The following is a 27,567-nucleotide window of genomic DNA, read 5'->3' as shown; positions in this document are numbered from 1 at the left end:
CGTTGTTGGCGGGTGTAAAAATATTATTCAGGCCAGAGGCCTACCCCTGGAAACATTTACAAATTGAGTAAAACCTACTGTTAGAGCCAGACTCCAGGCAGGAAAGAGAATTAAAAAAAAAATGCATGAATTTAAATAAGTCTCAGTTGCTGCCAATTCATCTTGACATGTCCAACTGGCCCTTTGCTAAAGCTTCTGTCTGTGACACCAGCAGTGTGCCCAGATCTCTCTGTCTATGATGCAAACTGGGACTCGGCCTGGTACAGGACGACACCACCTGCTGGTGCTGCAGGGTCAGAGGAAAGACACATGGAGGTTTGACGGGAGCAGGTGAATCCCGGTGAGAGACAAGAAACTTTAATACAGTTCACTGGCCAAGAACACATTCAGGAACCTGCCGGATGCTGACACATGTCCTCTAGCTAAAAGTAAGCAATACAGTTTTTTTTTACTTGTTTTTCAATCACATTTTGAGAATAAACTTGGGCTTGTGCATATCAGCAACATTTAAATGCTGTTGATTGTTCAGAGTTTGTACATGAGCGGGTTAAATGTGTACAGCAAATATATTGTGAAGAGGTTGGATGTGAAGTGGGTGTTATGAAACTGGAGGTGATTTTCTGCCAGATGAGCTTGGAACCTGGAGTATAGGTGTGTGTGTGTGCGTTTGTGCAAACCGACTTATATTTGCCTTGTTTTACTTTATGATGGGAAATTGCCCTGCTTAGCAGACAATCCATTTGACTCACCTGAACACCACAGAACCGCCTTACAAATTTTCCCCACTGATCCAGCCCTCAATGGAGTTCTTGGCCTAGAACCTAGAACTTCTAGCTCTGACTTGTTAAAACTGATTTATTAAGAATCTAATAAGCCAAATAATTAGCCTTCGACAGGAAAACAGTAGACTTACAATAAAATTGGACACCCTCTACCGCAGGTGTAACCAATTCTTAGGTTAGCACAGAATTCTACACTGAAAAAGACTTAACTGTTAAATTAACTGTTTCAATTGGTAACATCTAAATGAATTAAGTTGTTTGAACTTAGGTTTGTACATTACAGTTGATCTAACTTGCTAACTTAAGTTCAACAACTTAATTCATTCAGGTGTTACCAATTCACTCTAAGAAATGAAACATGGGGGTTTAAATGTAATTAATACTATTATTTTCAGTATACTTGCAATTGTTAATTTTAGGGATTTAAGTAATGTTTCATTTGATTTAATTCATTTAAACTACAATATTGTTTTGCACTTAATTGACAATGTTGTTTGGAAAAAGTTACCTTAACTTTATCAATTAAATTCAACGTTTTATTTCTTAGTGTTGAAACAACTTTTTAATGTCGTTCTTTTTCCAGTGTACCAACATCCCACATGCTTTAAAACAAATATTTTATTCCAAACCTATGACATATTCTAACAAAAGAGCAATGTCTGCTTTTTGAAACCTCCTTTGTCTTTTAATGACATTTTAGGTAATAGTGCCAGTTCCCAAAATGAAAAACTGGTGACTTTTCTCATATCCTTGAGTTTAACAGGTAAATCATTGCACCTGAGCAGCTCCACTTTGTCAGTCTGCCTGAAAGCAGCATTCAGATGTGAGGAAGAACAAAAATCAAAAAAGGTGTTTGGATCCAGAAGTGCACAGCCATGCCTGTGTTTCGTAGAGAGACAGTGGGTTACTTTACCTTTCGGGAAGAGAATAACAAATCTTCGAGGGCGGATCATCCGTGTTTTATGTCTGGATGTTTGGCTTTGGACGAGGCTGGGCGGCATAAATCTGTCTAATGTGCAAGCATTGTTTAACAACAGGCTCACTTTAATGGCTGTAAAGTCTATTATTCTGTTGGTGCCACCTGGCTATTTTTGTCGTGATATGAGAAATGGGATGAAAATTCTCTTTTCATCCATGTTTTATGAGCTCTGCATCCTTAAATGAGTCCACACTTAAAAAAAAAGTATGCGGTTAAAAGATATTTATAATCATCACATGAGATCTTTGCTGATTATTTAATCCTCCTCTTGTTTTACAGACCCCCATGGATTTATGAACATTACAAATGAAATAGCTGATAATTATGGCAGAAAAGTTGGCTATCTCGTTGTTGAACTATATATCAGAGTGCAGCACTGTGCTCATGCAGATGAGACCGTGCCAGGATGTAGAAAATGAGCTCATTCACTGGGATAGAGTCCTCATTTTGCAAAGCTACAACTCATTTCTTTTGTCGCCCGCCAGCCCCCTTCGGTGTTGCCAAGCAGCTGAATGTTTTGCAGAGTCATGGGCGGGCAGATTGGCGGGGCTAGGTCGAAGGGAGAAGCCAAACTTGATCAGTCTTTTCATTTGAAGCCAAAAGCTGTCACCATAATAAAGTTAGGCCTTGATCATGTTGTGATCCACAAAGTGCACAACAGAAACGCCAGACACAGATGGCCAAACAAACAGTTCACCTCCAAAAAGTGTAATTCTTCCTTGTTTCTCCTTTTATTTTCTCCTCCATCACTTCACTGGTGTCACTTTATCTTTTTGTCTTGGCATTGGACAGAAACACTTGACTGGAATATAGATTTTGATGTGATGTAATACTACCCCAGTTGCTACATCTTAAATATTACAGGGCTATTCCACAGGGCACCGTTCTACTACGATCACCTACGATCCAAAACAAAGTGCAAAAACAAGATAGAATGGCTTAATCTGACTTGCCTTCTAACAGGCTGCCTTATAAAGTGCAGATGTGGCAACCCGCCCAGAAACGAAAGAAAGGAGCTGCGCCCTCAGCCAGACATGACTGAGCTGTTCAACTTTGAATAAAAACTGCCACAAACACTGCTTTGGCTTCAAATTTTTACCCCAGTGGAGCACGATCAAACAAGTTTCAAGCTGCAGTACCCTGTTTAAAGAAGCTCGGATATGATTGAAGCCATAAAGACTATGTATACCCCAAAGTTACCACGTACTATCAGTGATTTCAAGAAGTGGGATGAAATTTTTGAACAGTTCAACAATTGGATCCCGATTTCAAATCTGGTCCCGAAGATGGCCATAGCTACTACGTATGCCACGTTTGTTCAAGCTTGACAAAGATGATTCAAAAAGTTAGTGTGTGCCCCAATTGGCTGTTCGGGATTAAACAGAAAGGAACAGCACTCTGTGAAATAGCCCCATTAGTAAAATGCTCCAAACCCCCAAGCCCCCACCCCTCAATGCATTGCTGCACCCTCCCCAGAGGTACAACATTAGCAGTGGCATGGCCAGGGACATTACTTCAAAGTTAGTTTTTGGTTGTATAACATGATATCGATGTCACTCCAGTGTCAATCTCCAAATGTTATAACAAAGTCAGATTATGACATTGACAGAATGTCAAAATGTATTTGGGGTCCTGTGGTTCCTTACCTGGTTTTTTTTTATTTTAATCTGTTTTTTGATTTCTGTCAGAAACCCATGGGAAGTGTATTTATTTATTTATTTACATTTTTATGACAGTTATACTAAATATGAAGGATATGGCAAATGTCTCCATTGTTAGAATTTATGTGTTGATCTAAGGCTCAAATCCTATGTATTTTATACATTGATTCAACATCAAACTTCAGCATGGATAAATACTGGATCAATGCCATGTTGGCAGCTGGAACCATACTCTAATTGTTTAGCTGCAGAGAACCCTTGGATCCCTTGAGTGACATATTGATTTTAGGACATCACACTGCTGTAGTTGCTACGTCTTGATCATTATTGATTTTATAGTAGGTGACCTGAGTGATAAGTGCTCATATGAGTTACATTACATTATAACATGGCGTAGCATTGTCACAATGTTTGTACAGGCTCCCATAGAGCTCCCAAGTATTAGTGACAGCACTCAAGCTGGTTCTACCCTACCCTTCATAGCTGTGCTTACCACTTCCTTTCTCCTGTAAATTTTACATCTTTTTCACTTTCAAGTGACAATTAACCTGTTTTGGCCCACTGGCAACAATTGTTGCCGAAGTGTATCACTGTCATTTTCTACTCACAATAAAAAATCTCAACGGTACTAATACAACTTTTTCCACTTATTAAGAAAACAAATAAATAAATAAGAAATCTGGGCATAAACGGGTTAAAAGTCCACCATAGTTTTTTTTTTTTTTGGCTCCATGATGGTAAAACTGATCATGTTTTTCTCTTTTTGAGGATTGTAAACACTCCCAACATCATCTCTTGCATCCCCAAAGAAAATATGTCATGGTATCTTATCACTGCATTTTAACCAATCATGGCCACAATTAAAAATTGTTTCCAGACATGTTCAATTTTGACCATATTGGCAATATGAGATTGAATACTGAGGAACAAAATGATTGGTGTCCAAAAGAAAATCATTTATATGACCATAAATGGTTATTAAAAAAAATCAAATGGGAGTACACATTTAAGGTTCTTCCAGTTATGAACAGCCCATCAATGGTGACCATGAAGAATTACTGGAACACTGGAACTTACTGGGCGGCACGGTGTCCTAGTGGTTAGCACTGTTGCCTCACAGCATGAAGGTTCTGGGATCACTTCCCTCCTGGGGCCATTCTGTGTGGAGTTTGCATGTTCTCCCCATGTTTGCATGCATTCCCTCTGGTTGCTCTGGCCTCCTCCCACATCCAAAGACATACACCTTAGGTGAATTGGACTTAATTTGACTGTAGGTGTACATGCAAGTGTGAATGTGTTTGTTTATATGTGACCCTACAATAGACTGGTGTTCTGTCCAGGGTGTACCCTGCCTTGCGCCCTAAAACTGCTTGGATAGGCTCCATAAATGAATGAATGAATGAATGGAACTTACTAATCATGTCGTTATGGCCAAGATGGTCAGATATATATTTTTTATTTTGTAAATTGAAGTTTCTTTATCGTTTCAGAAACACCTGCTGCAGCCAATCTTAATCTAATACTAACCTCATCTTATCATTTTACCTTGTTTGCACCTAATAATTATGCAACACTCCGCATCAAATGCTGTGCAAAATCTCCATAGTCAAGCTATAAGATAAGAATTCCACTGCAGGTCTTTTTTTTTTAAATTATTATTATTATTATTTATGGTAGCAGCCAGATAGGTTGGTGCTCCACAGCAGACTAACATATGAGTTCCATTAAGGCGCTTGAAAATGCCTTGTTTGGCAGAATGAAGAATGAAACAGTGAGTGGATGAAAAGTGGGATCATTTGTTCTTTGTGAAATTGCTGTATATCTCAAAGATGCAAGGGTATTCCTTCCCAAAAGCACTTTGGAATGCTAAAGCCTTGTTGATGCTTTGCTTAAATCTATTGCACAATAACTTAAACTCATGAGCATTAGACAATTTATCACATCAGAATGTTCTGATACACATAATGGAGCATCCTGAGTGCTACCTATTATTTATCAGTTGCCAGTGTTGCTCAACTGATTATGAATTCCGGTAATGCTTCAAAATCTGCATAAATGTATTTTCTCATGGTTGAATTATGACTCTGTTGTAAAGCTGTGCCATATTTCTGTTTTTGTGGAGCTGAAATAAATCTCCTGTGTCTGTTCACCAAATAAACCTGTATCTGTCCCCGTATGTTGCCTTCTCGAAAAATGGGGAGCAATGCTTAAAAGCCGCTGCACAGCTGGTTACCATGTTATAAATGTGTTTTCCATGTTTGAAATTATTTTTTACTCGTCTGTTCCTGTTTTGCTCTGATTAAAATCTGACTTTGGAGGTCACGGTATCACAGCTTATTAATTATCACTGCTGCCAAGGTAAACCTAATTATTTCAAATGTAAATGAACCTCTACATTTCAATGTTTGACTTTCTAAGTTCATGAATTGGAGATGAGAGAGTCAAAGTAAACAACTCCAGGGTTTGTGTTGAATACATCATGACTTTATTTTCCTCTTTATTCGCGATTTAAAGTTGAACGTGTTGGCTTGGCGTATGGAGCTACACTGGGTTTATGTTTCTGAACATGGCTTCAAAAGTAATTTGTTTTTTACTTGTTCGTTCTGAGCAAAATCAGCATTTTAATATTTCTTAGGTTTTTTGTGGGATCGACCTGTTTGTTTCACAACCAGTTAGAACCAAATGAAACACAGATTAATAACTTTCCATGTAAGGCTGGGTGAAGTCACAATATGCACCTTTCACATGTTATAAACCTGTTTGTTGATATTGGCTTTATTTGACTCTATAGTTGATTGCTAATGCTACAGTTAACAAGCTAGGCTATGCGGAGCACATAGTTTAGCCTCATAGAGATTAAAAAAAAGAGACTAGAATGGACATCATAATCATAACTAAGTCACAGCTGTTGCCTGGGTGATATCAGAGGCAACTGAATATTTGAAGTAACAATATCAATACATCATAACTCCAAGTACCTCAGGGTCTTGTTCAGGAGTGAGGGGACAATGGAGTGTGAGATTGGTCAGAGAATTGGTGCAGCAGGGGCGGTTTTGCATTCGCTTTGCTGTACTGTTGTGATGAAAAGGGAGCTGAGCCAGAAGGCGAAGTTCTTGATCTACTGGTTAATCTTCATTCTTACTCTCACCTTTGGTCATGAGGATTGGATCATGACCACAAGAACTAGATTGCAGGCGTAAGCAGCCAAAATGGGTTTCCTTAGGAGAGTGGCTGGTGTCTCCCTTAGGGATAGGGTGAGAAGCTTGGTCATCCGTGAGGAACTCAGTGTAGAGCCACTGCTCCTTCGTGTTGAAAGGAGCCAACTGAGGTTGTTTGTGCATCTGGTAAGGATGCCTCCTGGGCACCTCCCTAAGTAGATGTTTCAAGCATTGTTTTGAAACACAAGGTTCGGTCAGATCGGCACACAGAAATGATCACACAGACTGCATTTTGCTAGAATAAAAAGGCGTATATTTATTCCCCACAAAAGCAGTTACATCAAACACAAGTGGTTGCAGCGCATTTTTCTCTTACCGTGACGCCTTTAAGGTGGAGAGCCAACACCTTCAGCAGAGTGCGCCTGTCAACCGGCTGGGCGTTCGTACGTTAACCCGCAGCAGACTCTGTTGAAGCATGGTTCTACTCCCTCTTTTCTAGTGTGTCCGCGAAGGGAGGGTGAGTGGCCAACTCAACCTCCCTGGCGCACATAATTTCTTTAATCAACAGGCATCTGAAAGTTATTTCAAAGATATAATAAAAGCATCATTCCCTTGAGCTATAATTTCTGCCGCCTTAGGCGGTCCGTTAGGTTGTTTCAGGTACCAATGTGACAGTAGTCAATGTTCTTAAGTCTAGTCCTGCTGAGCCTGGAGTTGCTCTGACAGGTAGTTCCGCTTGTGGATCAATTTTCCACATTTTGATGCTTTCTGTAGTATGCTCTATCATTTCTCCTGAAATCATTCTTATCAAGGGTGTGGATCCCGACCCTAAAGGTCGATTGTTCAGCTGATCCACAGCAGTAGTCAAGTCCTGTTTCCAATGTCGCATAGTGCGATCTTTTGACAGCTTCCGTAGGGTCTCTTTAAGAAGCCCGTTCATTCGCTCTATTAACCCCGCCGCTTGCGGGTAATAGGGAATATGATAAATCCATTCAACATGATGTTCTTGGGCCCACTCTTTCACTTTATTTCCTGTAAAATGAGTACTGGCAAACCATAATACTGCTGTATTATTTTCAAACACTTAAGTGTGGCCATTTGATTTGCAAATTTACATGGATGCACTACCAAGACCCCAGAAAATGTATCTACAGCAGTGCATGCATGTCTACATCCCTTAGACATGGGGCAGTGGTCCAATAAAATCTAACTGCCAAATTTGACCAGGACTTTTTCCACGATTTAACTGCCCATGCAAATGTTGAGGAACACCCTTCCGGTGGTGTTGACATTGTTCACACTCAGTGATTGCTGTTTTCACATCATCCAATTTTAGATCAATACCTCGATCTCTGGCCCATTTTAGGGTACCTTGAACCCCCCAATGTCCTGCTTTGACATGAGCCCATCTAGCCAATCCTGGGCTGGATTGTCTTAATTCAATCATTACTTTTACTAATTGATCTGCAGCTTTATTATATAAAGCTTCTGAGTCTTGTCCATTAGTGTGTGCATCTACATGCATCACAGTAATAGGAATTGTTTTAGCCTTTTCCCAAATGTCTTCCCACAATTCTCTTCCCCAAACTTCTTTAGAATGTATTTTCCAATTAGTGGCATGCCATGTAGGCATCCAGGTAAGTAGTCCTTGGGTCACTGACCATGAGTCTGTATAAATATGGAGGCCCTGTGGTCCTCCCTGCATGACCACCATATGCACGGCCTTCAACTCCGCCCACTGACTGCTTTTTCCTTCTCCTAATTCTTCCAGAGACTGACCTAATTGTGGGTTAAAAGCTCCTGCTTTCCATCGCCTTTTTCCTGCTTGATATTGACAGGAACCATCAGTAAACCATGCTCGACTTTTCTCATCATCTGACAAGTCATCCCACCTTTTTCCTGCTTTAACAGGAAATTCCTCCAATGGTTGAACTTCAAAAGGTTCCTCATCTTCCTCAGGAGCATCAGCTACTTGTTCATGCAGCAATGACACCCCTTTTTCACCTGGTTTTACACGCTCTGACACATACCATTTCCATTTTATCACACTAGCCTCCTGAGCTGTCCCTATTCGGTGAGTGGTGGGATTACTCATCACCCATGAGAGAATAGGTATCTGTGTCCTCATCATTACTTCATGTCCCACCGTTTGTGATTCAGTTTCAATCAACGCCCAATAGCATGCTAAAAGCTGTTTTTCAAAAGGTGTATAACGCATACCTGCGTCCGGGAGTTTTCTCGACCAGAATCCTAAAGGTTTTCGTATCCTGTTTTGTTTTTGCCATAAGCTCCAATTAGCATAATCATTTAGAGCAGACACTTGAAGTTCTACTGGTCCTGATTGCATTTTTCCTAAGGACACAGCTTGTTGTATGGCTTCCTTTGCCATATCAAATGAGCACTGTTGTTCCTCTCCCCATACAAACTCTTCTTTTTTTCTAGTGCATCGATATAAAGGCTGCAAAATCTGTCCTAAATGTGGAATATGATGTCTCCAAAATCCAAATAAACCAATATATCGTTGTGCATCTGTCTTACTGTGAGGTACTGGAAAGTTAGCTATTCTCTCTTTAGCTTCCTGTGTGATTTCCCTCTCTCCTTTATTCCAACCTAAGAATTTCACTGTTTGAGCTGGTCCCTGAATCTTTGCTGGATTAATTTCCCAGCCAAATGATTTCATATGAGTCACTAATTTCGGTAGATATTCCACTACTTCTGCTTCTGTATCTCCTTGAAGCATAATGTCATCAATGTAATGTGAGATCATCATTCTCATTGGAACCTGGAACTGTTCCAAATGCTCCGCCACCACTCTATGACAAATAGTGGGACTGTGTAAATATCCTTGTGGCAATCTTGTGATATTGCCGTCCTTCCCACGTAAATGCAAACTGTTCCATCCTATCCTCTGGGATTGGTATGGTAAAGAATGCATTGGCCAAATCTATAACAGCATACCACGTACCACTATGATGTTGCACTCGTTCAATTATACTCACAGCATCAGGTACAGCTGAAGTCAAAGCCGGTGTATGTTTATTTAGACCTCTAAAGTCTACAGTCATTCTCCATGTACCATCCGATTTACGGACTGGCCACAATGGATTATTCCATTTTGTTGTCACTGGTTTCAAAACTCCTGCCTCCAAGTAGTCTTTTATGGTTGCAGTAATTTCTGCTTGTCCTCCAGGAATACGATATTGTTTCTGATTAATCACACATGTAGCCTCTGGAATGGGAAAAGGTTTCATTTTTACTTTTCCCACCAGAATCATTCTTACGTTTGCTATCCCAAATTGAAATTTACCCTGTTCTAAATGCAAAGTCATTCCAGCTAAAATATCCATGCCAATTATCCATTCATTAATTGGAGTCACTATTACAGTGTACACTTTAATTGGCATATTTCCAATTTTAAGCGGTATCGATATATTTTTTCCATACACCAATTGTCCGCCTAATCCAGTTAAGGGAACTATAGGTCCCTTCATTTTCTCTGGATTTCCATGAATCAATGAGGCCTCCGCTCCTGTGTCCACTAAAGCCGAGGTGACTTTAACTGATTTTTTCCAAAATATTTCCAATCACACATGGGGTCTAATATCACTTGTGAACCATTGTTTTAATTCTCGGCGGGCCACAAGAGTTTGACCATCATCCTAATCTTCCTCGCAAGGGTCAAAGCTCCAAGAACGCCTTTCTTTATTTTTCCCCTTCTTTTTGTCTTTCTTTCCTTTCCGGACTGCAGCTATTTGCAGCTGATCATCATCAGAGTCCTCCTCCTCCTCCTCCTGTAGGGGAGGGGCACTAGGTTTCACTCCTTTTTCTCCCTGCACAATTTCTTTCAACAATGAGGCCAATTCAAACATATCAGGGCGCATCCCTGACACACAAGTCACTTTCAATCCTTTTTGTTTACATTTTTCAGCCAAGAAGGAAGTTGGTACACCGTCTATTTCTTCGGCTTGAATTTCCAATTGCTTCACTTGTTGTTCTAATCTTGTCACCTTTTGTGATTTAGCACATTCTGATGAGCGGACTGTATCTAAAGTTAAAACCCGCTCTTTCCAGGCTTCTGCACAAATCCACATCATTTCATGAATACCTCCCAACGGAGCTTTCTCTTTAACCTCCACCCGTTTTAACATTTCACATAAAACTGGCGGAGTCGCGGTGGGAATCGCTCCAGTCCACGGCCCAGGGCGTCCCCCACGTCGCCGTAGAAGCTGGCCTATTTCCTTAAAAGTGATCCCATCCCACCCCGGGACCACTTCTTCCTGCTGAGATGCCACCTCCGCATCTCTCTTTCCCAATCTAAAGCAAGACTCCTGCTGAGATGCCACCTCCGCATCTCTCTTTCCCAATCTAAAGCAAGACATTTCTGTGTGTAGTCTGAGCGTAACCGTATCCTGCCGACAACGCCAAAAATGTTTTGAAACACAAGGTTCGGTCAGATCGGCACACAGAAATGATCACACAGACTGCATTTTGCTAGAATAAAAAGGCGTATATTTATTCCCCACAAAAGCAGTTACATCAAACACAAGTGGTTGCAGCGCATTTTTCTCTTACCGTGACGCCTTTAAGGTGGAGAGCCAACACCTTCAGCAGAGTGCGCCTGTCAACCGGCTGGGCGTTCGTACGTTAACCCGCAGCAGACTCTGTTGAAGCATGGTTCTACTCCCTCTTTTCTAGTGTGTCCGCGAAGGGAGGGTGAGTGGCCAACTCAACCTCCCTGGCGCACATAATTTCTTTAATCAACAGGCATCTGAAAGTTATTTCAAAGATATAATAAAAGCAGTTCTTCACTCCCAGTTCAGAATGATCCCAGCATGCTTCACTCCCAGTCGTTAGTGGCTACGAAAACAAAGTCGTGCTATCAGTGTAATAATAACAAGTACATCCAGCTCTTCGCTCCCAGTTCAGACTGACCCCAGAGTGCTAAAACAAAATTAAATTCTCAGGGTTACGTTAAGACAGGTGCAAAACAGCACAATAACATTTATTATACAAGCATGACCAGCTGGGAGGAGACCCCAGGAAATACCCAGGACTAGATGGAGACATATCGCCACACTGGCCTGGTAACACCTCGGTATCCCCCAATCAGAGGTGGTTAATGTGGCCTGGGAAATGGAAGTTTGGGGTCCCCTGCTAGATCTTTTTTCCCTGTGACCCAGTCCTGGATAAGCGATTGAAGATGTATGTATGAATGTACAATATCAATACATATTCACTTTCAATGCTCAAGAACATAATTACTTAAATCACTTACCAAATGTTTTGTTAATGGGCATTGTTAATGGATGTTACATTACTGGCTCCAGCTCCCCCATGACCCGATCTTGGATAAGCGGTTGAAGATGAGTAAGTGTATCAATCATAATATTGCTTGTTGTGTGTTTAATTGTCTAAATGAAGCATGTAAAACATGTTTGCTGATATTTGCTTCAAGCGAATTATCACGTGATGTCATTTTGGATGCTAATAGTATTAGCTTTTTTTTTTTTACAGTAATTGGTAGTTTATTGACATTAGCTGATTAAATAAGCGGGTCATAATATTTATTACCCACACCAAAGCGAAACCATTATGAGAACCACCTTTCAGTCTCCACAAATAAGATTTAATAAACACCCAAACTAAGGTTAGGATGTTAGCTGAGGCTGTCTGTAAAATCATAACTTATAACATAACTCATAACATAATCATAGCTTTATTATTTGGAGGCTGGAGGTTTCTTCCTGTTAAAAGGGAGTTTTTCCTTCCCACTGTCGCCAAGTGCTTGCTCACAGGGGGTCGTTTTGACCGTTGGGGTTTTTCTGTAATTATTGTATGGCTTTTGCCTTACAGTATAAAGCGCCTTGGGGCAACTGTTTATGATTTGGCACTATATAAATAAAACTGATTTGATTTATTTATAGCAGCTACTGTTATCTTTAGGACATTTGGGTGTTAATCCACAACTATTGAGGAAATAAGCAGATCATAATTTGTAATGCCTGGACCAAAGCAAAACCGTTATGAGAACCACCACTCAGCCCCTCAAAAATATGATGTAATAAAAATGTGAACTGAGTTTAGCCTGTTAGTTGACCTTGTCAGTGTTCTGGCTTAATTTGTCCCAGTAAAGCCATGCACACTGTCACCAGTGCTCCATTTCTTTAGCCATACATGGGCTGCAAATACACACACACATACACGTTGGCACTTTATATTATACAAATAATAAATGTTTATAAGTTCAATGGTAAGACTATTTCATGATGTGAAAGATGAAATGTTCCTTTCAATGAGGTGAAGCTGAGTGATTTGTTTTTTCTTTTGTGTTAAAAGAATGAGCAGCGTTAGTAAGATGCTAAGCGCTGTAGCCGCTAGTGATGGTCACAGCCTGCAATAGCACAAATCGTATTAAATAGCACTAAAATTGCACGGTAAATGCAACACAATGGCAAATGGTACGAATAATCCATGTCACGTGACATACAATCCACCAAACAAATGACATGGATCTATTTGTGCGTTATATAAATAGAATTATTTGTATAATTAGCTTGGTGCCAGTTTGGCATTAGCGGCGCTAATGGGCTACCATTAGCCTTAAATCTCACTAGCATAACAGGCTGACATTAGCATGAGCTGAGTGCCTCCAGTGTGATCAATGTTATTTATAATGTACTTAAAAAACATACTTAGACAGACTTGGATGTACTCCACATCTTCAGGTAAGTTTGCATGTTGCCTGACAAAATGACAATCTAATCACACAGACAGACTGATGGATTGATTGACTGACTGACCAACACATGGATTTGGGCCTGACAGAATTATGATATAGATTTTAAAAGACGCTAGCCTGGCCTGAAATAGGATGTTAACTGGTCCTCATCTGAATCAATCAGAATTCAAAATTTCAATATTCAATATACATTAGATTTGATGTAGTTATATGTGGAATTTTTTTCTGAACCACTCACTGACTGCATTCATACTATGTTTTCCTTCGGAATCCCAGAGAAAAATCCAAACAGATGTTTTATGCACAACCGTAAATTACACACCTCAAGTCTCTTTGAAGTATCTAGTATTTGACTCAGTCTACAGGATTAAACTATACACCCAAAGGCAACCAGGAAATTTAAGACAAATACTTTCAGCGTAGATGAATATAGTTGGAAAATATGTGCCAGTAATGTAGTATTGTATGCTCATTATATATTTTAATATTTTAGTAATTATATATTATGTCCTTTGTACTATATATTGGATATAAAACCTCAAAATAAACCTTGTGGTTTGTAAATGGTGAATTACTGTTTGTTTTAACGCCACTTTAAAATAATGATGACAGTGACACATTTCTTTTGAAGCAATATGCATTCTTTTTATATGGAAAAATACTTTTAGTAAGGTCCCACTTGATACGGTTTTGACAGGTTAAACAAACATTTTTCAAGAGCTGCACGACAAGTTTAGCATCTGACACCACTCTCTGAAAAACAAACCGTGTGTGCATACAAACACACAAAGCAAAATGTCCTTGTCTCTCAACATTACGCCGCACAATTGTCAGTTATAATTCACATTTTTCAACATCGCTTTTGTCAGCGCTGTGGCCTTGTTCTCGTTCACTCAGGATAAGTTGCATGTTCAGAAAAGTGGCTTAAATGGTTTGTCTTCATCCTCCTCCTCTTCTGTTTCTTCACATACATTTTCCTGCATCTCAGCCTCTCTCTGATTAATTACAAGGTCAGCATAAACAAAAAGGGGCCGCTCTTCACATCATCTGCCATATCATTGGCCGAGGCCATATTCGTCCAATGGACTTTTCATTCATCACCGCTCGACCCGCGTTCAGCCGAGCCATCGCTCGCCACATGGAGGGCGATTCTAATTAAAATAATGGACTTGTGGGTTGATGTTTTTTCTCAGCACTTTGAATAACGCAGTCATTTATATGCTGATTTGCCATTTTTCAGTGATGCAGGCAGCTGGACACGACCCATAAATCCAAAAGGGCGACTCTGTGGAGCATAACTCAAGGACATGTTTTGTCCCAAATCAAAACAACATCTATGCGTTTGACATTGAAGACTGAGCCCATCTGAATCTTGCTGGCCTTGTACACAGTAATAGGGTGCAGCAGCATTTGGATCGAGATTGCTTGTCTCAGCAGTAATATTGGACAATCCCAAAATTGTCATTATTATGAATCATCTTGTGATGTCAGCACCAATAGATAAAAAGAGACAGCGTGAATGATTGATACTTTGTGTTCATAAACCAGACAATGTCATCAAACGAAGTCACTTTATAACTGCAATTACAGGTCATGAAATAGAGCCAGTGTGGGAAGTATACAGATGATGGCAGATGATTATCAAGGATTAACGGGCAGATAGATATAGCCTTGAACTGAAATTGTTCTTTTGAGCTGTTTATACTGTACTCATGAATCACGAGCAAAGGTACTCGTCTTCGCCTGGGTGTAGAATAAATATGCCAAAAAATAACTGGACATTAAATAATATTTCACTGGCTAATTTTTGCAGAACCTCTGGAAAACCTCTTAGTTTTTCCATCTCTGCAGAGTACATGAAAATTCCTTGGATTTCTAACTTGCAAGCAGCCACAGTATAACTGGACATGGCTGAACCCGGGCTCATGACCTTAAGGCTGACCTTGTTTAATTATAAACTGACCGTGTTGTAGTGCTTAGCCCAGCAGTGTGCTTAAATTTTTTTTTATATCAAATCAAATAAGTTTTATTTATATAGCGCCAAATCACAACAAACATTGCCCCAAGGCGCTTCATATTGTAAGGCAAAGCCATACAATAATTACGGAAAAACTCCAACGGTCAAAACGACCCCCTGTGAGCAAGCACTTGGCGACAGTGGGAAGGAACCCCCCCCCCCCCCCCCAACAGGAAGGAACCCCCAGCAGAACCAGGTCCAGGGAGGGGCAGTCCTCTGCTGGGACTGGTTGAGGCTGAGGGAGAGAACCAGGAAAAAGACATGCTGTGGAGGGGAGCAGAGATCAATCACTAATGATTAAATGCAGAGTGGTGCATACAGAGCAAAAAGAGAAAGAAACACTCAGTGCATCATGGGAACCCCCCAGCAGTCTAAGTCTATAGCAGCATAACTAAGGGATGGTTCAGGGTCACCTGATCCAGCCCTAACTATAAGCTTTAGCAAAGAGGAAAGTTTTAAGCCTAATCTTAAAAGTAGAGAGGGTGTCTGTCTCCCTGATCCGAATTGGGAGCTGGTTCCAGAGGAGAGGAGCCTGAAAGCTGAAGGCTCTGCCTCCCATTCTACTCTTACAAACCCTAGGAACTACAAGTAAGCCTGCAGTCTGAGAGCGAAGCGCTCTATTGGGGTGATATGGTACTATGAGGTCCCTAAGATAAGATGGGACCTGATTATTCAAAACCTTATAAGTAAGAAGAAGAATTTTTAATTCTATTCTAGAATTAACAGGAAGCCAATGAAGAGAGGCCAATATGGGTGAGATATGCTCTCCCCTTCTAGTCCCTGTCAGTACTCTAGCTGCAGCATTTTGAATTAACTGAAGGCTTTTCAGGGAACTTTTAGTACAACCTGATAATAATGAATTACAGTAGTCCAGCTTAGAGGAAATAAATGCATGAATTAGTTTTTCAGCATCACTCTGAGACAAGACCTTTCTAATTTTAGAGATATTGCAAAAATGCAAAAAAGCAGTCCTACATATTTGTTTAATATACGCATTGAATGACATATCCTGATCAAAAATGACTCCAAGATTTCTCACAGTATTACTAGAGGTCAGGATAATGCCATCCAGAGTAAGGATCTGGTTAGACACCATGTTTCTAAGATTTGTGGGGCCAAGTACAATAACTTCGGTTTTATCTGAGTTTAAAAGCAGGAAATTAGAGGTCATCCATGTCTTTATGTCTGTAAGACAATCCTGCAGTTTAGCTAATTGGTGTGTCCTCTGGCTTCATGGATAGATAAAGCTGGGTATCAGGTATTAGTCTGTGAAGAAGATTCCCCATTTACATGAACAAATTGTAATCTATTAGATAAATATGATTCAAACCACCGCAGCGCAGTGCCTTTAATACCTATGGCATGCTCTAATCTCTGTAATAAAATTTTATGGTCAACAGTATCAAAAGCAGCACTGAGGTCTAACAGAACAAGCACAGAGATGAGTCCACTGTCTGAGGCCATAAGATCATTTGTAACCTTCACTAATGCTGTTTCTGTACTATGATGAATTCTAAACCCTGACTGAAACTCTTCAAATAGACCATTCCTCTGCAGATGATCAGTTAGCTGTTTTACAGCTACCCTTTCAAGAATTTTTGAGAGAAAAGGAAGGTTGGAGATTGGCATTATATGCACTGTAGTTGCCAACTTCTAAGCATCCGATCAACCAACCAACTCCGCCCCTGCCACATTTCTCCATGTAATGTGGAGTTGTGTTCGAAAGGGCATCCAGCATGGTCATGTGACCTCTCTGTGTCCTTGGGCAAGATACCTCATCTGCATTGTCCTACTCCACTCAGCTGTATATGTGTACCATCCTGAGGCAGGGAAGTAACCAGAGATCGAGCAGTTTCTTATGTTTCTCAATTACAAACATGAGAAAATTACATTATTTAGATTAATTCTGATGATGTGCCCATATTTAAATAATGTAAATCCAACAGTTTTTTTTTTAGTGCAGAAGTAGTGATTTCACATGTCCTGTCCCTGCGCTCCAGGGTGCCGGACTGAGATGCCCTGCCTGTTGCACTGACTGCGCGCTTTTATCTCAATAACAGACTCTGTTTCTGTTTCTCTTTTCTGTTTCTTCTACTTAGAAGAATTGGTAAAATGTTGTAAAAACCTTGTAACTATTAGAATGGCCTAAGCAGTTGGTCCCCCTCTGAGTCTGGTCTGCTTGAGTTTTCTTCCTCATTATCACCAGATGGAGTTTTTCCTGACCACTGTTGCCTGTGTGCTTGCTCAGGGGGCTTGGTAAGGTTAGACCTTTTGTTTGTGATCAGTTTATTTTCACATACCTGTGCAATGCAACAACCTAAAATCTGTCTGATGCTCTCAAAACGATGTCGTAATGATCTTTTGAAAAGCAGCTCAGCTCAGTAGAGGCTATTTTACTGAAACTGTAATGAAATGTTTGCTGCAGCATTTTGCAGAACAAACCCATGCCTGTAATTAATTTTCATCCTTGAGTAAATAATAATCAATAATAAGTTAATAATGCACATTTGAGCCTTCTGATAATTGCACAGCAAGCGCTGACATGCATCTTAGCGCCACACAGAATACACTTTACATTACTGACTTTATTGTTTGTAATGACTCCAGGATTGGCTCAAAAAATAATGAGCAGAATTTTGTTAAAGTTGGTAGAAATGAGGTTGTTATAAGAAATGCAAACCCTTCATGAGTTCCACACAAAGATTGCCTGAAAGCTGTGTCAGCCTGTAGACGTTGTGTTCCTTGGGTTAAAAAGAAATCCGCAGGCTGGAGAGCTTTCGCATATTGTGCTCCTACCTTGTGGAACAGTCTGTCTGAGGATGTTAGAGAGTCCACGTCTGTCCAATTATTAAGGCCAACCTCAAAACAACCTGTTTTTTTTTTTAACTGTTTAGAATTAGTTTGTGGGTTTAATTTATTGTTGTACTGAATATGAGACTGGAGAACTCTTTACCTAATCAGCTACTTGGCATCGGTTTATTGAATGTATAATGTATGCTTTGGTGTTTCATTTTTGAATCGTACTTATAATAGTTGTATATTTTAAGAATTTTATTTTATTTTTTTACTTTTCCATCTTAGTTTAGAACTACAGCACCTGAAAATGCTCTATAATAATAATAATAATAATAATAATAATGTTACCGTAAGTACCATCATTACACCCAAATGCATTTTCCTGATTTTCAGATTTGTTTCAGATTTTAATTCTAAATATTAGTGTTAAAAAAATCCACTATCTGTCTCTCATGGGATGTTGAAATAAAACTTGGTTGTCAAGGACATTTTTAAATTAGGACCAAGGTCATTATAGTAGTCTTAGAATGAGTGAATTCTGTGGATGTAGTGTGCATGTACTCATTTGCACTTGTGCATACAAGTACATGAACATGTTTGTGCTGCTGTGTAGAAATGGAAACTCATGCATTGTTGAAAACAGTTGGACGGACTTGAGTACCTTTCAAGGTCAGCATCACTGATCCTTGACAAATGTAAATTATAATAGCTTTAACCTTTCACAGGAGGTGGATCAGCCATTTATCAGTCCCATTGTCCAACGCTCACATCTTTAGCTTTATTATAGTATGTATGAACAACAGAGTAATACATGTTTTCAACAGTTGGAAAAAAATCTACACATGTAGGTCAGGAATATCCCCATATAGTGAGATGTGGTATTTAACAGCATTCATATATTTAATTTAATCCTTTAACAGTTGCCTGGGAACATTTAAATTTTACAATTTTTATAGGTGAAGGTGAAGGCAAAGGTCAAATACAAAAAGTATTATTTGTCCCAGGGACCCTTATACATATATGACAACTATTACTACCACTAATACTACACTGTAAACCCAAATGTTCAAATTAATTAAAAAGATTAAGTAGTGTAAACTCAAATTTTTAAGAAAACATTCTACTTACTTAAATATTTCAAGTTTGTATGACATGGTCTTGCTTTTTGAATAAATTAAACTCAGAATTTTTGATTGACTTTGATCCTATAATAAGTGTTGCTGATGATTAGGATCAAAGGCCATAATCTGACCATTGTTTGTTAATAATTGAACTATAGCAATCACACTCTAAGGTCACAACCAAAACAGATCAGGATCATAGGTCAGTAAACCACCATCAAATCTCACAATCAAAGATATGTATCAAAGATGAGTCAAGATCAAACATCAGCAATCAGAATCAGTGCAGAATGATCAGGATCAAAGGTCAGGATAATAAATCAACCATCAAAAATGAGTGACCAGCAACCCACCATCAAAACATGCACATTTGGCTGATGCTCCTTTCTCTGCCCTTCACCAAGGCAGCATGTCTACGTATGGAATTGGTCTCTGTATGCTGGACTGTGGCTGCCTCCTAGTGGTTGGATTGTTTCTACGTATAATTAGGATAGTTTAAATGCAGAGAACAAATTTTGCTGTGCCTGGCAAAAAAATACGTCCAGCATTTGACCTTTGATCTTTACCGTCACCTCAAGTTTAGGAATACGAGGACAGCACCCTGAGAAGCAGTTTTTTTCCTTCAGTGACTGGACTAACTTGGCGACAGCCTCCAACGATTTGGTTTCAGATTAGCATCAGTTCTGCGGCCTGCCATTTCATATCTAGTTGGAGCTTTCATTTAAGAGTGGGCACTTGTCTGCCAGCATGTTGCTGCTTGTTTATTCTCCTCTTATGTGTCGGACTTCTTTCTGTGTTTATTCGAGTTTGTGTAGGAGGAATCTTGAATTTTCTGCTCTCACCTCATTTGATCTTTTCTTGGGTGAAGGTCAACGGCAAACCATCAGACTCTTCTCTGATGAAGCTCTTAACATCCAGGGTGCATGAAGTTTTAACAAAGTCATTGAAAGTGCCAGCAAAAAAGAAATATTGAAAAATCTCAAAGATGCATTGGGCGACAGCGAAGCTTTGATTAAACACTAATGGGGCCACACAGCTAACCAGAAAGACGGCATTTATCTTTTATTTCAAAGGCCAGACTGAGCATCTGCACCAACATTTAATCTAAAATTGAAAGCCCTTTGCCGCACTACAGCAGATGAATTCAAGCCCTCTATTCGTCGTTGCTATAGTGCTTCAGCAGCGTCTCTGTGTAATGGTGAAAGAGAGAGAAAAGCAAGACGGAAAGCTGTCGATGTTAATACGGCACAGCTGGGACCTGCACTCAATTTGATGACACCAGAAATACTATGGTGCTTGTTAGCCTGCAGAGGACACCGCCAACACTCAGGTCTCTCATATCATTAAAAGCAAAGACACATCACTCCCGTATTGCTTGTCAATAAAGACGACGGCCTTGGGGAGACTGGACACGGCAATAGTTTAGTAATAAATTGTACAGCCTTACGTATAATAAATCACGCTAACACAATAATACAAGCCTTAATATATACTTTCTGTTCCAGGGTTTCCCTTCAAAATAATATATTTTTTGTTTTGAACAAGCTTTTCGCTCTACAATTCACAGTCATACCCTTTTTTTGTTTGTTTTCACTTGGGGGTCAAGTTGATATCGATGCGTGATAGCGACTTTCCAAGAATGTGAGGTTACTGGTGTACGCCTTGGCGTATTTGTTGCATGCCACAAGAGGCATATGCTCGTTACGATTTTTTTTGACTCACCAACTTGTCGAAATACTCATCTCGAAATGAAGTCAGATAAATGAATGCTTGATCTTGAACTGAGGCTGGCGGGAGGGGACGTCCACGGTGAACTTGACGAATCAGGCAGCAGCTACTCTCATTTCATTATGATCTGCATCGTCAATGGAGCCACGGGAAGTGGTGAGGCAAGCATGGGCCTGAGGCGGAATGCTAACATCTGTGTTCATTCAAACCAATTAATCGCCAGGGTGTGTAACAACTCCAACTGGTGGAGGTTCCTGCCCTCTTCTGCTCCTTCATTAATGCTACTTACCAATCCCTCATCTTCATCGTTTGCTGGTTAATTCGCCATCTGCAACACCCTGCTCCCCCTCCCCGCCTCCGCTCCGTGCATTACCATTTTACCCTGCAAAGCGCTCATCGTTATCCTGTCTCCTCCCCCTCCTCTTCCCACTCTATACCCTCGCCACCTCTTTGTGTCTCTTATTATTGCTCGCCGCTTTTGTGACTCTTCGCCGTTCCTACTTGCACATAATGGAAATGCCCAGAAAAACCAGCACTGGCAGTTTACAGCTTGTCCTCTTACGTCCTCACTTTTTGTTGTTTGCGCTGCCCTCTTTTGCCTCCCTCTCTCCTCTCCTGTCTATTATTGCTGACATTTCATCTGCATCTCCTGCAGGCACTTCATTGCTGGCAACACGTACACTAGTGCCAAACGCAGGGTTAATTCGATCAATGTTCTCGCTCACGGTTGGTGGTCCTTTATCTCTGGGGGTTGTCGAGAGGTGACTGTTTGGCTCCCATTAAAACCCCATCATCTGAGATGACACTGTCTTTCATTGACTTTCACTTCATCCACAAAGGATGTGTTTATAAAATCCAGTCGGCAGCCGAGTGTTCAACTGTGATTTGTTTTAAAATATTTATAGATATTATTAATATTGAATCATGCAGAAAGACTACTGGTAATGCAAGTGGAGTAACATCTCTTCATGTGAATAAATAAATAAATATGCACAATATTTCATATATTTTATTGAGAGAAGGAGGCAAAAATGGAAATGTCAATGTAGATCATTTCAGTTGCAGACATGTGCCCATTCTATCTTCAATAGAGGCATCCCTAAAGGTCACATCAATAATTCTTCTATTTCTTTAACTGCCTATGAATCATTTGGTCGTGCGTCTGTCATCATAGGGGGCTAATGAGATCTACATAGCTCATTTCTGCTGTTGGCTGGAGGACACTCCTGCACGCCAGCAACATTTTGATTGATCTCACATCATTCCCAGACACTCCATGGGAGTCTGGACTCTGGGCAGTTCTGTGTTGTTCCTTTTTTGTATGTTTGAAGGTTATTTAATCCTTATAAGCCCTTGAGGGTTGTGATGTCTGTGGTGCAAAGTTGTGATCCAACAATGGCCAACAACATTGAATTACCTGACGAGACTTCAGTACATTGCTAGGTAAATTATTCTTTAAAATAACTCATATGAGAAGCATGTTAGCCTTGAAGGCCAAGTTCATTTTTTCACATTTTACAGCCCTAGTCATATTGACACAATTCTCAAAGGAGAGTAGAGCACTTAGAGGCTTGACTGCTATATGTCTAGAGGTCTAAAAAAAAGATTCATTTGAGCTTGAATTGGCCTTGTTGATGTACAATAAATAAATAAATAAACAAATAAGTGTATTTCATGACCAAACATTTATGTACAGACTGGTGATAAAATTACAGTAGTAGTCCAGTTTTGCTCTATTGCATGCACACAATTGTTACCTATACATACATAGGTAACATAATTATTATGCAATTCAAACAGTATACTTTATGTATTTAAAATAAATACTGTCATTATTATTGATTTAGAGTAATTATATTGTATTAATACTAAATACATAAAGCTGAGGATTATGCATTTCAAATAAATAGGATTAATGAATATGCATCATGTAAGGTTTATTCGGTAGGTCTGTATTAAAATTATCTAAAAAAAAAAAAAGTAAATGGGAATCAGTCATGTAATAAAATTATGTAAATCTTAAAAGTTAGGGCAAATATTTCTGTGAGTGCAGATCGAAACCCAATAGAACTACGGTGGGAGATTTTAGATGGACGTGTTAGATTGCATTCTCCACTTTTTATTTTTTAAACAAAAAGGCAAATGAGGGAATACCTTTCTAAAGCATAATGTTCCATTATACCCATAGTTTTCCAGAGACTTGGACAATAAATATGAAGTTGCACTGATGCTGTAGAGGCCCAACATTTTGCTGAGATCTTCCACCTGGTGCATGGCAAGTCACAGTGCAGTGCTAGTCATTCCAAGTTTAATACCAGTGCAAATGTCATTTTCATGCCCAGTGCCAAGATGAACCTTATATACACCCTGACGTTCATTTGAACGGGTGCTTCTTACCAGAGCTTTTAGCATGAAGCAGAGGAGAATCTCTTGCTCCCCCTGGATCGGATGCCTATCCAGTCCATGTTACTTCCCAAACCAAAGCTGGTACCCATTTAAAGCTGAGTGGACTGAGATAATGCAGAAGGAGTGTCTTGTTCAAGGTCACAGACAGGTAGCTTGAATGGGAAATGAACCCAGGCCTATATATTGGTAGCTGGACTGTTTGTTCCAGTGAGGTACCCAGTGCCTATTCTTTAAATTGCAACTACATTAACACTCATTTTCTGGTTCATGAGTGTGGCAGTCCTAACAAGAACCATAATCAGGCAGAGTGTTTAAACATTGCTTTCATAGGGCAGCAGAAAGAGTGTAGGCCAGCAAAAAAAGTGGTCTGCAATCTAGCCCAGTGTATTTTCTGCCATTTCTACAGGGCAATATTTTGCTGGGATAGACACCAGCCTCCTGTGACCCTTACATAGAATAAGTGGGTTCAGAAAATGAAGGAATGAATATTCTGACATGCTTTACAGTATATAAGTTGGTTTACGATGTGCATACACTCTGTGCGCGCACACATTAAACTACAGGGTGAACACAAAACACTCACATGAATAATTTTACAATTTTGAAGAAGAATCTGCAAAAGAGAAAAAAAACTTGAGTTTCTGCAACTGTTGATACCAAAATTGTAAAATTATTCATGTAACTTTTAATATTATACATATTTGAAACCAAGGAGTGTTTTGTGTTCACTCTGTATAATTAAATAAAGTAAAAGCAAACACCAATGGAAATATACAAACTTCACTTGACTTTTTCACTGCTTCACCTCAGGGAACATTGGCAGCTTCACACTTAAATGTGCTGTTGAAATTGTTTTGCACCACGTTCTGCCACACTGATTCTTAAACGAAATGGTGTATTTCATGTTATCCCCAGTGCATACTCACGACTAATTGAGTGACTAAATATGCCCACTTTGTGCCTTGCATGCGCTATTATGAGCTCAGATTATAATATTAAAATGGAATTGGACACACCTCTTGTGTTATGCCCTTTAGACCACCATACTTTGTCAATATGTGGCCTGTGTTCTTGTTTTTCCGGTAATTTTTCACCCGTCTGCATGTGCTCGCACTGTTCAGAATATTGATCTACTGTGACTTTCTCAACACAAATGACCCCTTTAATCACTGTCACTGCAACTCCTTCAATATTTTTTAGCCTCAGTAACGGACAGGATATGAAGCATACGGCTTCAAAATGAAATATTCACCATTTGATTAAAGTGGCGTTGCCTTTGACAAAATGATTGATTGTGCATACTTGGTACAAGAGTACATTTCTAGGAGTACCTAAATAACTCATAAGCATATTGAAGTTTTTTTTTATGTTTGTGTAGAAGTTTTGGTTTTAATTTAAAATAAGGGGATGGGCTGGTTTTACATGTTTTGAAGACTGTGTTCATCATAGGTGGAACACAGACACAGAATATACCTCTGTGTTCATTCATCATCCTGTCAGACAATACACAATTAATTAATAATGACAATAGAGCTGTTCATTGTCATTCTGGAATTATTAAGGTGAAATGCGAGTGGCACTTATCTTGATTGATTGCTTGTTATGGGCGACTTGGTTTTTAAGAAGGGGAAACTAAAGTCTCTTAACATATGCTTCACAAATTGCCTGCCAGTACCTGAAAATATGCACCATGGTATAAACAAAGTCACTGTCAGTGTTGATTTGTCAGTTAAATTTTAGCAGTTATCTCCTTCCAATTTACAGACTATTTCGATTTTGTCGTTGTTGTAATGCAGAGGCTTTCATTCAAAATTGATTTATTCATATTTCCTGTGGGTATGCAGATACTTGAACCCTTTATTTTCAAAAACTGTCAAGCAAAACAAGCATGTATTTTTCTGCAATTTTGTGGCATTTGAAGCTTCTTTACCTTTCAAATGTGCAATTTTACAACAACTAACCCTTATTGTCCTCAAATCCATGTGAATTATAATTTATATAGACAAATTATCTTTGAATAGAAGGAGATGATTTGTTTATTTCAGTGTTTTTTGTAAGTGTCTGTTGGATTTTGTAACAGTACGGGAGCACATGGGCTGAATGATGTAAACCAGCCTGTGAAGTGAGGAGCACAGTTGCCTCTGTCAAAGGGAAAGAAATATTACTACGGTTTGTTCCAGTTAGTTATTTGACCAAAGAGAGCACTCGGGCAAGAAAGACCTTGATGAGGAATGAAACTGAAATTGTGACGACTACTGCGACAGAAAACGTGACAGAGTTCCTGAGCTGTGATTTGAAATCTCACAAGGAGAGATCAGTGCAGTGTTTCACATTTCCAAGCTGCACACAGACAGGTTACAAAGAAGGGGTTTTGGGTGGGAGTGGGAGGAGTTGGGGAGCACAACACCACATTGGCAATTTGCAGGAAGACATGAAAGCAATGTTAAGAAAGAAAAGGTTTGGGTTTCAAGCTTTCATCTCTCGAGGGTAGTAGTGTTCTACAATTATTTTTGCAGCATTGCTGTTAAATCAACATATGGGAACCTACACTGATGCTGTGCATCACCGTATTCACCGCATCACAGAAGCTCCAAGGCTTCTGTATGGCAACCACCCAATACGAAAAACAGTTCATCCTCAATTTTTGAAAGTAGCCATCTATCTGCTGCAGCCAGGTGAAAAATTGGTGTCTTTTTGGCCTTTTCCCAGTTGTTGGAGTCTTCAGCATTGACACAACTGCTTTCTGGGTTATGAATTATGCCCAGAGAAAGGTGCTATACAACATGAATTTTATAGCTGATATGCCATGACAATGAAAGTAATACTATTCGCCTGACTCCCACAGATCCTATGAATAGACCTAAAAACAAAGACATCCAGTCATTGCCTTCTTTCATTCGTTAGTATCCAAGTCCTACAACCATACAGTAAGACAGTAAATCCCAGAACCCTTCATTCTTCCACAAAGATATCAGCATTGCCAAATGCCTCTGTCCAGCAACTTTACAACTCCATCAGCTCTTCCAAGGAGTCTCTCAATCTCAAAGGCTGAGGACCCAGAGACATGAATGTCACTGCCGTGATAAGTGAATGTCTCTACAAGTTCACTTTCACTGCACATAGATACACATGTAATGTGCGAGTCCAGGAAACCATTGAAAGCCTGCATCTTTGCTTTGATCCAAGACGACTGCAAATTAAACTCTCCAGTTCCTGATTTAGCTTCACAAATGTTGCAATCAATGGGATATCCATTGATTCTACTAACGTCATGGCAACGTCTGCAAACAAGTGTTACAATGGGCTCATCCATTGATTCTGCAAAGATCACAGCATCATCTGCAAAACCATCTAAGGCACAGGTTTCCACAGGCCTACCCAGCACCCTGTCCATGCAAGCATTGAACAGTGTAGGAGCCATAACACATCCCTGTTCTTCTTCCTCTTCTTTTGGCAGCTCCCGTTAGTGGTCGCCACAGCAGATCAATCGTTTCCATCTCACGCTGTGCTCTGTAACTTCTTCTGTCACACCAACCACCTGCATGTCCTCTCTCATCACATCGATGAACCTCCTCTTTGGCCTCCCTCTTCTCCTCCTGCCTGGTGGCTCCATCCTCAGCAACCTTCTCCCTATATACCCTGAGTCCCTCCTCTGCACATGTCCAAACCATCTCAATCTCACCTCTCTGACTTTGTTTCCAAACCATCCCACCTGAGTTGTCCCTCTGATATGTTCATTCTTAATCTTGTCCATTCTCAACACTCCCAAAGAGAATCGCAACATCTTCAGCTCTGCCACCTCCAGCTCTGCCTCATGTCTTTATATTAGTGCCACCATCTCCAAGCCGTACAACATAGCTGTTCTCACTACTGTCTTGTAATCTTTCCCCTTCACTCTTGCAGACATCATTCGATCACAAATCACTCCTGCTACCTTTCTCCACCCACTCCACCCTGCCTGCACTCTTCTTCACCTCTCTACCACACTCTCCATTACTTTGGACAGTTGACCCCAAGTACTCATTTAATTTCACCACTTCTACTCCTTGTAACCACACTATTTCACTGAGCTCCCTCTCATTCACACACATGTACTTAATGTTACTCATACTGACTTTCATTCCCCTTCTCTCCAGAGCATCTCTCCACCTTTCCAGGCTAGACTCAACCTGTTCTCTAC

General features: G+C 39.9%; 1 long non-coding RNA gene across 1 annotated transcript; it reads right to left on the bottom strand.

Annotated features, from left to right (window-relative positions):
- Positions 1-6,414: 6,414 nt before the first annotated feature.
- On the bottom strand, positions 6,415-27,351 carry LOC117521477. Its single transcript, XR_004563951.1, has 3 exons — positions 27,341-27,351; positions 26,686-26,691; positions 6,415-6,640 (listed from the first exon to the last, which is right to left on the bottom strand). It is a non-coding gene; the product is annotated as an uncharacterized LOC117521477 (long non-coding RNA).
- Between the last annotated feature and the right edge of the window lie 216 nt (positions 27,352-27,567).

The sequence above is a fragment of the Thalassophryne amazonica genome, chromosome 12 (genome assembly GCF_902500255.1).
Source record: "Thalassophryne amazonica chromosome 12, fThaAma1.1, whole genome shotgun sequence".
Classification (NCBI taxonomy): domain Eukaryota; kingdom Metazoa; phylum Chordata; class Actinopteri; order Batrachoidiformes; family Batrachoididae; genus Thalassophryne; species Thalassophryne amazonica.
The sequence above is the reverse complement of the archived record's forward strand: the minus strand, read 5'-3'. Positions and strand labels throughout refer to the sequence as shown.